This window comes from Notamacropus eugenii, chromosome 3 (assembly GCF_028372415.1).
Source record: "Notamacropus eugenii isolate mMacEug1 chromosome 3, mMacEug1.pri_v2, whole genome shotgun sequence".
Taxonomy (NCBI): domain Eukaryota; kingdom Metazoa; phylum Chordata; class Mammalia; order Diprotodontia; family Macropodidae; genus Notamacropus; species Notamacropus eugenii.
Window position 1 is genome coordinate 324,306,369 of NC_092874.1, and position 10,651 is coordinate 324,317,019.

A 10,651-nucleotide genomic window follows, 5' to 3' on the forward strand; every position below is an offset into this window, starting at 1 on the left:
TTTTCTGGTCAATTGTGAATGAATGAATTTCATTCCTCTTCCAGGTCTTCTATAATATTTTGGTTCTGTTTAATAATGTCTTGATATCTCATAAAGTCATTAACTTCCATGTGCCACATTCTAATATTTAGGGAATTATTTTCTTCATTGAGTTTTTGGCATTCTTTTTCCATTTGACCCATTCTGCTTTTAAAAGCATTCTAATTTGCTTTTTGAACTTTTTTTGCCTTTTAAATTAATCTAATTTTAAAGCTGTTATTTTCTTCAGCATTTTGAGGGATTTCCTTTAGTCAGTTTTTGACTTATATTTCACTCTCTTTTCTCTTCTCATTTTTTCTCTACTTTTCTTACTTGATTTTCAAAACCCTTTTTTAACTATTCCATGGTCTGAGACCAAATCATATTTTTCCTGGAGGGTTTGGCCACAGGAACTTTGACTTTGCTGTCTTCTTCTGGCTGTGTGTTTTGATCTTCCTTGTCACCAGTGATGTGAGAAAATATTTCTTCACCAATAAAGGAAGAATCTATAGTGTGTTCCCCTGCCCATTTATTCATTGTCCCAGTCAATTACTTAATTTTTGAGCTCTTTGGAAAGCATAGAGTTCCAGAAGTAGCTTCTGCTTCAGCAGTGGCTGCTGCTGCCCTGGGGCCAGAGCTTGGCCTGAAGCCACTGCAGGGTCCATGGCTTGGGTTAGGGCTGGGGCTGTGGTCAAACCCACGATCCCGTCTCAGCCAGATTGCAGACCTTTCCCACTGACCTTTGAATTTGTCTTTGGTGTTTGTGGCTTGACAGATCTGGAAATTGCAACAGCCAGCAGAGATTCAGCCTTCTGAGGCCTATTCCAGCTATGTCTGCACTGGTGTAGCCCATGTCGAACTGCACTGTGCTCCCAATGTAGTTCAATAGACCCTTTCTGTCAATATTCCAGATTGTCTTGGGCTGAAAATTTGGTTCAGTCTGTCCTTTTGTGGTTTTTGCTGTTTGACCTGTTCCTGGGTTTTCTCCTTTCCCTCAAACTTTAGAGAAGACATTGAATCTCATGACTTTGTGCACCTCTGCATCTCCAGTTTTACTTCTTTAAGGAGCTGTTCTCTTCAGTGAATTTTTTTTTCATTTTCTCAATTGTATTATAAAAGAACTGGTCAATTTTTCTTCTACCTCTCTAATTTAGCTTTTATAATCCTTCTTCAGCTCTTCAAGAGTGTTTTTTGAACTTGAGACCAGTTCATATTCCCTTTTGAGGTTTCAGATGTGGGTATAGTGTTAATACTGTCATCTTCTGAATTTGTGTTTTGATCTTCCCTGTCCCTATAATAAGATTCTATGGTCTTTGCTTTTCTAATTTGCTTATTGCTCAGGGTGATTGCCTTTTACTTGGCTTTTAAAGAGGATCTCATCTGTATCACCGGGGTCTCTGTTCCATGTTTCTTGTGCTGGGAGCTAGGGACCTGATTACTGACTTTCTGTGCTGTGGCATCTGGTTCTGTCAGTTAGAATCTATATAATGCTGCAGCTTACCTGGTGCTAAACTAGCTGATGTGTACCAAAGCAGAGCAGGGAAAGTCTTTCTGATTTTTCCGAGGTTTCACTGAAGCTAGAGGTTAAAGGAGTGGGGGAGAGATGATCTAGCACCTGCATATCTTCCCCTCCTCTATGACTGTGCTAGAATATGGGCACGTTCAGCAGCTGTTGGACCCCCATCTGCACTTGTGTCTGCCCAATTCCCCTGGCTGTACTAAGGCACGCCTGGGATCTTGGTAGTGGTGCTAATGATCTCCACCCCCTGCGGCTCAGTATCTCCTGCTGTTCTGCTGAGGTGGGGCTTGCTGGAAGGCCTCTGGCTCTGCACTGGTTCTCTTCAGCCACAACAAGAGGACCCCTTCTCATCAATCTCCCCAGTCTTCTGAGGACAAAGACTGTTGTACCCCTTCTGCTGACTCTATTATTCCTGGATTTTTTTCTTTGGCAAAATTCTTTGGGTTTTTCAAGATCAAAAAGGGAGGGAGAGAGCACTTACAGTTTGCTCTGTCATCTTGGCTCCTGGAAATTCAAGTAGGTGACTTTAAACATTCGAGCTGTGGATTGATGGCCCTAGAAGCAGCAGCTGTTACTGCTGCTAGCCCCAGTCTTCTTTCTCACCCAGTTCTGCCTGACCATAGTCCTGTGCTGAGAGGTTTGGGAATCGCAACCTGGCCTGTTCCCTGCTCCCTTGCGATGCTGATACAGTCTATGTGCTCTTCACTCCCCCAGTCTAGGTAACAGATCCTTCCTACTGACCTTTCAGGCTGTCCTGGACTGGAAATCTGCCACACTCTCATTGTTGATTCTGCCACTCTAAAATTTGTTCAGATTCACTTTTCAGAGGCATCTGAAGGAATTTATGGAAGAGTTCAAGTAAGTTCCTGCTTTTATCCTGCCATCTTGGCTCTTTCCTCCTTTAGGGAGATGTGATAGAAAGTTAATTATGGAGAAATGTAAGAATTACTGCTCAGCAGTACTCAGTTGATATTAGATTATACAAATTTGAAGTGGATTTTGCCCAGTTATTTGACTTCAATTGTTTTAAGCAGCAAACAAGAAGGCAAAGAGGAGGCGGGTGGTAAGGTAATACAGGGCTGAATTTTAAAGTTTTGAACAGAGAGTGTAATGGACTTGGGTTTCAAAGAGGGCACAAGTTTAAACAATTAACTAACAACACAATTGTGAACAAAAGAAGTAAACCTTGAGTAGAAGTTATAGTCTGATAAAGCAAGAAAGAATGAATTTGCAGTCAGGGTGAAGAATAGAATTAGCATAAATGAGGCACAAAGAGAAAGGAGAATTTAAAAAAAGAACGTTTTTTTTTTTTTAAGGTAGAAGAATTTCAGAGTGCTGGATTTTGGAGGTGAATGGGGAGTTCTTCAAAACAAGAAAGACTGTTGAGTGACAGCAAGAGAGTCTGGAAGAGGCAGTGAGAAGGAATTAATATACCAATTCCTGTTGACCTAGTACATCTGGACCCAAGAGAGAAAACCTATCAAATACTCCAGGGTCCCTAAGGAAGCAGTGATTTTGAACACATACCTATTTCCAAGATTGAAAAAAAAAGTTAAAAACATGAAAGGAAAAAGAAATTCTAACATAAACGTCTGTTTATAAGAAAATAGAGACTTCAGAGGAGCAATGAAAAGAAGGTACATGGAAGAGAGAGTACTGAGGTGTTTGTCATGAGGGACACTGAGGTGGAAGCAGGGAAAAGGAATTTTGGGTGAAATGTCCTTTGACTCCAAATCATCAGAATATGTTTATGATACTCATATTCTGATTATTATCAGAATATGAGTATGAGGACAGAATTTGCTAGCAGGATGTAATCATCTTCCTAGCAAGGTATGGAAGATATATCCTAGTCTCTAGTTCAGATATTGATATCACAATGTTGGCCTGATGCAGGGCTAATTCTCTGATCCTGGGACATTTTAGGAGCTGGAAGATGATATATATGGGCCCTACCCTGGTCTAATCCTTCATATATCTATCTATCCATCTATCTATCTATCTATCTATCTATCTATCTATCTATCTATCTATCTATCTATCTATCTATATCTATATCTATCTATATATCTATATCTATATATACATATATGCTTATTATGTGCATGTATATATACACACATATATCTATATACATATACATAAATACCTATATAAACACATATAAATACAAACATACACACATATATGTACATATATATGTGCATATCTTTCATTATAATAATAATTAATAATTGTATTTGTATAGTATTTTAAGGTTTTCAAAATGCTTTATACATTTTGTCATATGTAATCCTCACAGCAACTTTGAGAGATGGGTGCTATTATTATCCTGGTGTATAGATTAGATATTATAGTTTTTCTAGGGTTACACAGCTATTTTGTATTGGAGGCTGGTTTCAAACTCAAGTTTCTCTTACTCCGATGCTCACTCTACTGTGCCATTCAACTTCAAATGTAAGCTCTTTGAGAGCAGTGACTGTATTTTTGTATTTCTTTGTTCTTCAGTGATTAGAACAGAACTAAGACATAGTAGACATTTTAAAAATGCTGATTGAGGATAATAATGGCCTATGTCTTAAGTCCTAGTATATAAGAAATGCTTAAGAAATGTGTATTGACTTCTTGTTCTTGGATTGATTGACTTAAACATTTACTATTAGACCAGTTCCATGGGTAGTTCATCAAACTACATTACATAGTATGAACATACATATTCTTTCTACATTGTCATTTTGCTGTTAATGGTTATGCTATGGATCTTATTTCATATCTCTGTTGTTTTCTGGCTCTGGTCAAAACAAAACAATACTATTTGCAAATAGGCCAGCATGAAGGCTGTGTTACAGTAGCACAAGGACTGGCCAGATCTGACATGCTGCAAAGATTTCAAGCATAGAAATGTCAACAAATTATATATGTTTTCTATGGTGAAGCCTACTTAAATATGGCTCATCCCCAATATTCTGTGTACATATTGATAGATTTTTTGTCCATGTTAGGACGTCAGATAAATTAAAAAGCAAAATATCACACAGTCTTTTCACTTCTGCAGTGATGGTGGCTGAAGGGAGAAGTCAACCTATCAACAAACATGTATTAAGTGCTTTTTACGAGATGCTGTGCTAAGAATTAGCAATACAAAGAAGGCAAAACAAACACAGTCCTTGTTTTCAAGGGATTTCATTCAGCTGCAGGAGTCAACATGTAAATATCTAGGTACATATAAGATGTACAAAGATTCTGTGAAATTAAGCCCTCCTGCAAAAAACTGGATTTGAGATGAATATTAAACAAAAGCAATAAACTAAAAGGTAGAGATAAGTTTGTGGATCTTTCAGATCTTTTACAAATATATACATATCTATACACACATATACATATGTGTGTATATATATATGTGTGTATATGTATGTATGTATGACATTTAGATCTTTTACAAATATTAAAATATCTATTGTTATTCTAAATGATAACCCCTTGTAGAATGACTCATAAGTAAACATTCTCTCCAAATAACTGAAACATATCAGTAATGACATTCTCACTAATAAACAAAACCACAAGTCAAAGAGAAATTGCAGCTTAATGGAAAATTTGTTCAAAGGTTCTCCTTCAAGAAACAAATAAAGTATTTGGCAAAATTCCTTTTATTGTTCATCCAAAGGCACAAACAAGCAATATTTCACAGATCCTTTCATACTACAGTGCTCATGATACACATTTGGAAAAAAACACCATTACAAAGTTAACTATAACTTATTAACATTTGTTAGAGAGAATGAAAAGGTACAGAATTATATGAAGACCTGAGTAATATCCTATTAAGAAATTATAATCATATGCCCTAATATGGTGTGACCTGAAATCAGAGATGGACTTATAGGACAGGGATAGGTATTAATTTTGTGATTTCATGACTCAGGGAACTCAAAGGTGAAGGACAAAGAAAAGTAACGTTTAACTAGTATTAATGAACATTGTTTTTGCAACTTTGAGTCTAGAAGAGGAGTGTTGAACTCAAACATATATGGATTCCTGTTGGATGCATTGAATTAGAAAAACACAAATTCACATTACAGATGTGTTGTATTTTTTTTTATTTTTCTATATATTTCTCAATTACTTTCTAATATGGTTGTCATCAATTTGGAAAGTTTACTATTTGCTTTCCTGATTGATGCACTCTGACATCTCTGGTCTAGAGCATGTAAAGGTTAAAGAACTTAACTAGAGTCCTCCAATATGGTCAAAGATATAATTTGAACCCAGTTCTTTCTGCCTTGGCATAACACCAATCATGGCAGCACACCTGAGGACTGTTGCTGTGAATAATTTCAAGAGTCTAATCATATAGTGTAATAAACTCCCTATTCAGCAATAAACATTGTTCAATAAAGTAAAGCATGACATTCATAGCAACATCCTTAATCAATACCAAGTGTCCAAGTAAAGTCCAAACCATTCACCTCTAGGTCACAGTAAGAACAATGTTCTTAATCAGTAGCAAGTTTCCAAGTAAAGTCATCTTGCATCTTAACTCGAGGTAGACTTCCAAGTCCCAGGGTTCTTCCTCTGTGGGTTGACCACTCCCAACTCTCCCCTGCATTCATACATAGGCTTCTCTCTGCTCCTACCCCCATACCTCAGTTCCTTGGGACTGTTCCATTCTGAAGTTTCTGCCTCTGAGAAAACAAATTTCAAAAAGGCAACAACAATGCTAACATACACCAGCAACATTGTCATCTCAATTCACCTCCAAAGTCCAGAGGCTCAGTGTTAACAGTTCAGTTCACTTTAACAGCTCTCAAAAGGGGGTAAACTTTCTTCTCAATTTCCATGTCTGCTTTCTCAATATCAACTCTCTCGTACATAAAGTTCTACTCAGTGTCTGATTGGCCAGAACACACATGTAAGTCTCTGATTGGCTAGAGTCTATATGTACATATTTGATCGGTTAAAACTCAATCTAGAAAAACAGCAAAGATCCTACTTTGCTTGCTGTTACACTTGGGACCAATTTTCTGTTTACTGTGCTATACTATCTATTGAGAACAGTAGAAAGGGAAAATATGTTGAGAAATATTGTTCAGAAGCAAGAAGGAAGAAGTCAGACATTTATAGACTGCTTAGAAGTCTTGCCATTATAAAAATCAAATCTAAAAAGTTTAATCAAAAATCTTATATGTAGCAATTTCTCCGTTTTTCCCTTTATTTCAAATCTTCAGTATTACTACCTTTCAATTTTTAGTTGTAGTAAGTGTTAAATTGAAATAACTGTTTTCAAAATTGCATTAATTATCTGTGTATGGGAAATTATTTCTAAAACATGCTATATTTTTGGGTAATATAAAAGCAACTACCAAGGGACTGGCTTGAGTCAGATCAGATCTAATTGTATCAAATCTAATGGATTTCTCTCAATTTTCATTCTTTTACCTCTCTTTGATATAAGATATTTCTGAGCACCTAGTAGATACTTTCTCCTCTCTGTGTTTTGGGGTCAGTGTTTTTTTTTTTCTTTATTCCCTTCACAAATATCATGATTGGTCTCCTCTGCAGATGTATTATTCATGCCATGCCCACTAAATGTGAGGGTAGATGAAGACAATAGCCTGGTCTCTCTTCTCTTTTGCCTTTTTTTTCTATCTCTGTCTCTCTGCATCAGTATCTATTGATTCAATAACTGTCTTTATGAATATGATTCCCATGTGGATATAACTGTCCTTGTATCTCTACAGGACCCCAGTCATGAATCTTGAACTTTCTAATGAATTTACAAATGTATGTCTCAGAGACATCTTAAATTCAATATGTCTTAAATTGAATTCAATTATCTTCTACCCCAAATTCAAAACACATCCTTACCCACCTTAGTTTCCTTTGCTAACTCACCATGCTTCCACACCCTATTATTATTGTCCAGAACTCCTTGTCCTTTTAATGGTACTCAGCACAGTAACTTTGGAAATTTTTACAACATGAGTGTCATTTTGCACTGCTCATATTCACCCCACAAATCCAGCCAGGTTCCAAATAGTGTTGATTTTACTTTGATAATATTTCTCACATTTATCTTCAATAAATAAGTTCAACTAGCATTTATTAAGTATCGACTACGTGCACAACATTTTGTTAAGCTCTAAGGATACATAAAAAGAAGCAAAAGATAGTCTCTGCCGTGAAGGAGCTTCCAATGTAGTGGGGAATTCAACACACAAACAAATATATACAATACAAACTACATGCAGAATAAATAGGAGAAAATTAATGAAGGGAAGGCCCTGAAATTAAGAAGGGTTGGGGAAGGCTTCCCTTAGGAGATAAGACTTTAACTGATACTTAGTATTAGACAAGGAAGTCACTAGTAATTGTGGAAGAAGGAGAGTGTTTCAGGTGTCGAAAAAAACCAGAGAAGATGTCTGGAACTGAGACATGGTGTGTCTTGTTTGTGGAATAGCCAAGATGTCAATATCACTGCATCGAAGAATACATATTGGAGAGTAATGTGTAAGAATACTGGAAAGGTCAGTGTGGGAGGGTATAGTTTAGCAAGAATTTTGAGCCTTTTTTAATTCTCCTAGAGATAATAGGAGCCACTGGAGTTCACTGAGTTTATGGGGTTGTGACATGATAGGACTTGCATTTTAGGACAATCAAGTTAGTGGTTAAATGGAGAATGAGTTGAAATACAAAAAGATTTGAGGCAAACTATTCAGTAATCAAGGTGTGAGGTGATAAATACCTTTATTGCAGTAGTAGGTGGAGAAATAATTCCTGAAAAAATAGTAGGCTGAGGAACTGAGTGGTTAGAGTATTTGAGGAAGAATCTATCTATCTATCTATCTATCTATCTATCTATCTATCTATCTATCTATCTATCTATCTATCTATCTATCCATCCATCTTTCTGTCTGCCTGTCTATTGAAATCCCCTAATATAAGGGTAGGAGTTGGGGAGGAGAGAAAAAAAAGTGCAGGCCCAGTATCAAACTTATTGAGGAAGAAAGATGACCTGGGAATATCTAAATAATTCATACCAAGATTTTGATTGAGTGGTAGACACGAATTGAATGAATGACAAAGGAAGAGAAGTTAATGAGTGAATGAAGAAGGTGCAGAGCCTGAAAGCGGCAATGGAGAGCAAGAAGTATTCCAATTTCCCCACCTCTAACAGTGAGCCAAGGTGAATTAGGAAAAGTTTGCCAGTATTGAAAGAGTGTCCAGAGAAGCAGCATTATGACAGAAAACTCGTGTTTCAGTAAGAGCTAATGAATGGAATGAGAAAGAGAAAAATCAATTTAAAATTAACTTACTTTTTTATGCCTATGGGACAGGCATTACAGAGAGCATAGTGGATGCTTTGAGTGGAGTTAGAATGAACTTTGAGGCAGAAGGGTTGAGGGAGATAATAATCAAGGACAGGGTAGGAGGTGGTGTTGAGTGGGGTATTGATTGTGATCTGTAAGAGGTCAGAGTCACTGGGATATGAAGGGTATGAACAGATACAAGGATATTCATGATTAAATGCAAGGGCTTACTTAACCTTCAATGGATAGGTGCTATTGGAGATGGGAAGTTTGAATTTGAAAGAGCGATTGTTTTTCTATTGACCATATGTTCTCACATCCCATTTGAGAAATTGGACTGGATAATAATAAAAAGGCAAAAATAGTCCCTCTGTTCAAGGAACTTATATTCTCTTTTTGTAGACAGCATGTAAAAAACCTTTTGCAGAAGGCAGGATTCAGGAAACCAGGTAAACTAAGGGGTGGAGGCAGGGAAGGAGAACATTCAAGGCTTAGAGAACAGTTATCATCACAAAGGCACAAAGCTGAGAAGTGAAGTGGCATACGCAAGGAAATGTAAGCAAAAAGATCAGTATAATTCAATTGTAGAATGCACAGAGAGGAATAAACTGTAAGTAGACTGGGATGGTTGAATTTACCCAGGATATGAAAAGTTTCTAGACATAGAATTTGATGCTTTAGCAGAGAGAGAGAGACAGAGACAGAGAGAGAGACAGAGATAGAGAAAGAGACACAGAGACAGAGAGAGACAGAGACAGAGGCAGAGAGAGAAGACAGAGAGATACAGAGAGAGAGAGAGAGAGAGAGAGAGAGAGAGAGAGAGAGAGAGAGAGAGAAGAAGAAGAAGAAGAAGAAGAAGAAGAAGAAGAAGAAGAAGAAGAAGAAGAAGAACAGGAAGAACAAGAAGAACAGGAAGAACAAGAAGAACAAGAACAAGAAGAACAAGAAGAACAAGAAGGACAAGAACAAGAACAAGAGGAACAAAAAGAACAAGAACAACAAGAAGAAAAGGAACAAAAGAGGAAGAAATGTCTTGCTTTTCAGTGTAATCAGACCTTTGGATCTTGTATAAATGGCTCAGACATGAGGAATTATCTCCCGATCAATAATGTCTCTGATTACTTATGTTTTGATGAATTTTCCACACCATCTACAGGCATGCTACAGAAAATTCGGCTTATCCTGATTTTAAGTCTACCAGCAAGAAAGATGAGCAGGCAAGAAAGAGGAAGAGGATGTTAACATGAATAAATGGATAGTTATGAATATCTGTAGAGAGTTTTGTGCAAGGGAGATCAAGATTAAGTATGAATAGGTGAGCTTTGCACTGATGGTTCAAAATGATCTGGATTGAAGATACAGTGATATTACTTTTGCACAAATTCACACCCCTTTTTTTCCTTTCTCTGGGTAGGATTGATTATATATTGGGATATTTTCAGGTTTCTTTTAAATACAATCCTGCTTTCCTCTACTTTTGAGATTAATTTATCTCTGTTTTTAAAAGTTTGCATTCTTCAGTTGTGAAATGTAATAAAGCTATTAGTCAAAAGAAATGTCTACCTGTATGTGTAGGTATTTAGTTTTCACATAGTAAGAAGAGAGAGGGTCTTCTTCTATCATCCTGATCTATATCTTGCCAGTGGACCCAGATGGTTGTGGAAGAGAAAATGAGATTGGTGACCTTACCTAGTCTTCCATTCACTTAAATCCTATTAACTTGCAAGCCATGCCATCAGCTTCCTGATATCATGTTCACCTTTGAGAACAAAGGATAAACAACAACACTGAGAAGAGAAAAGAA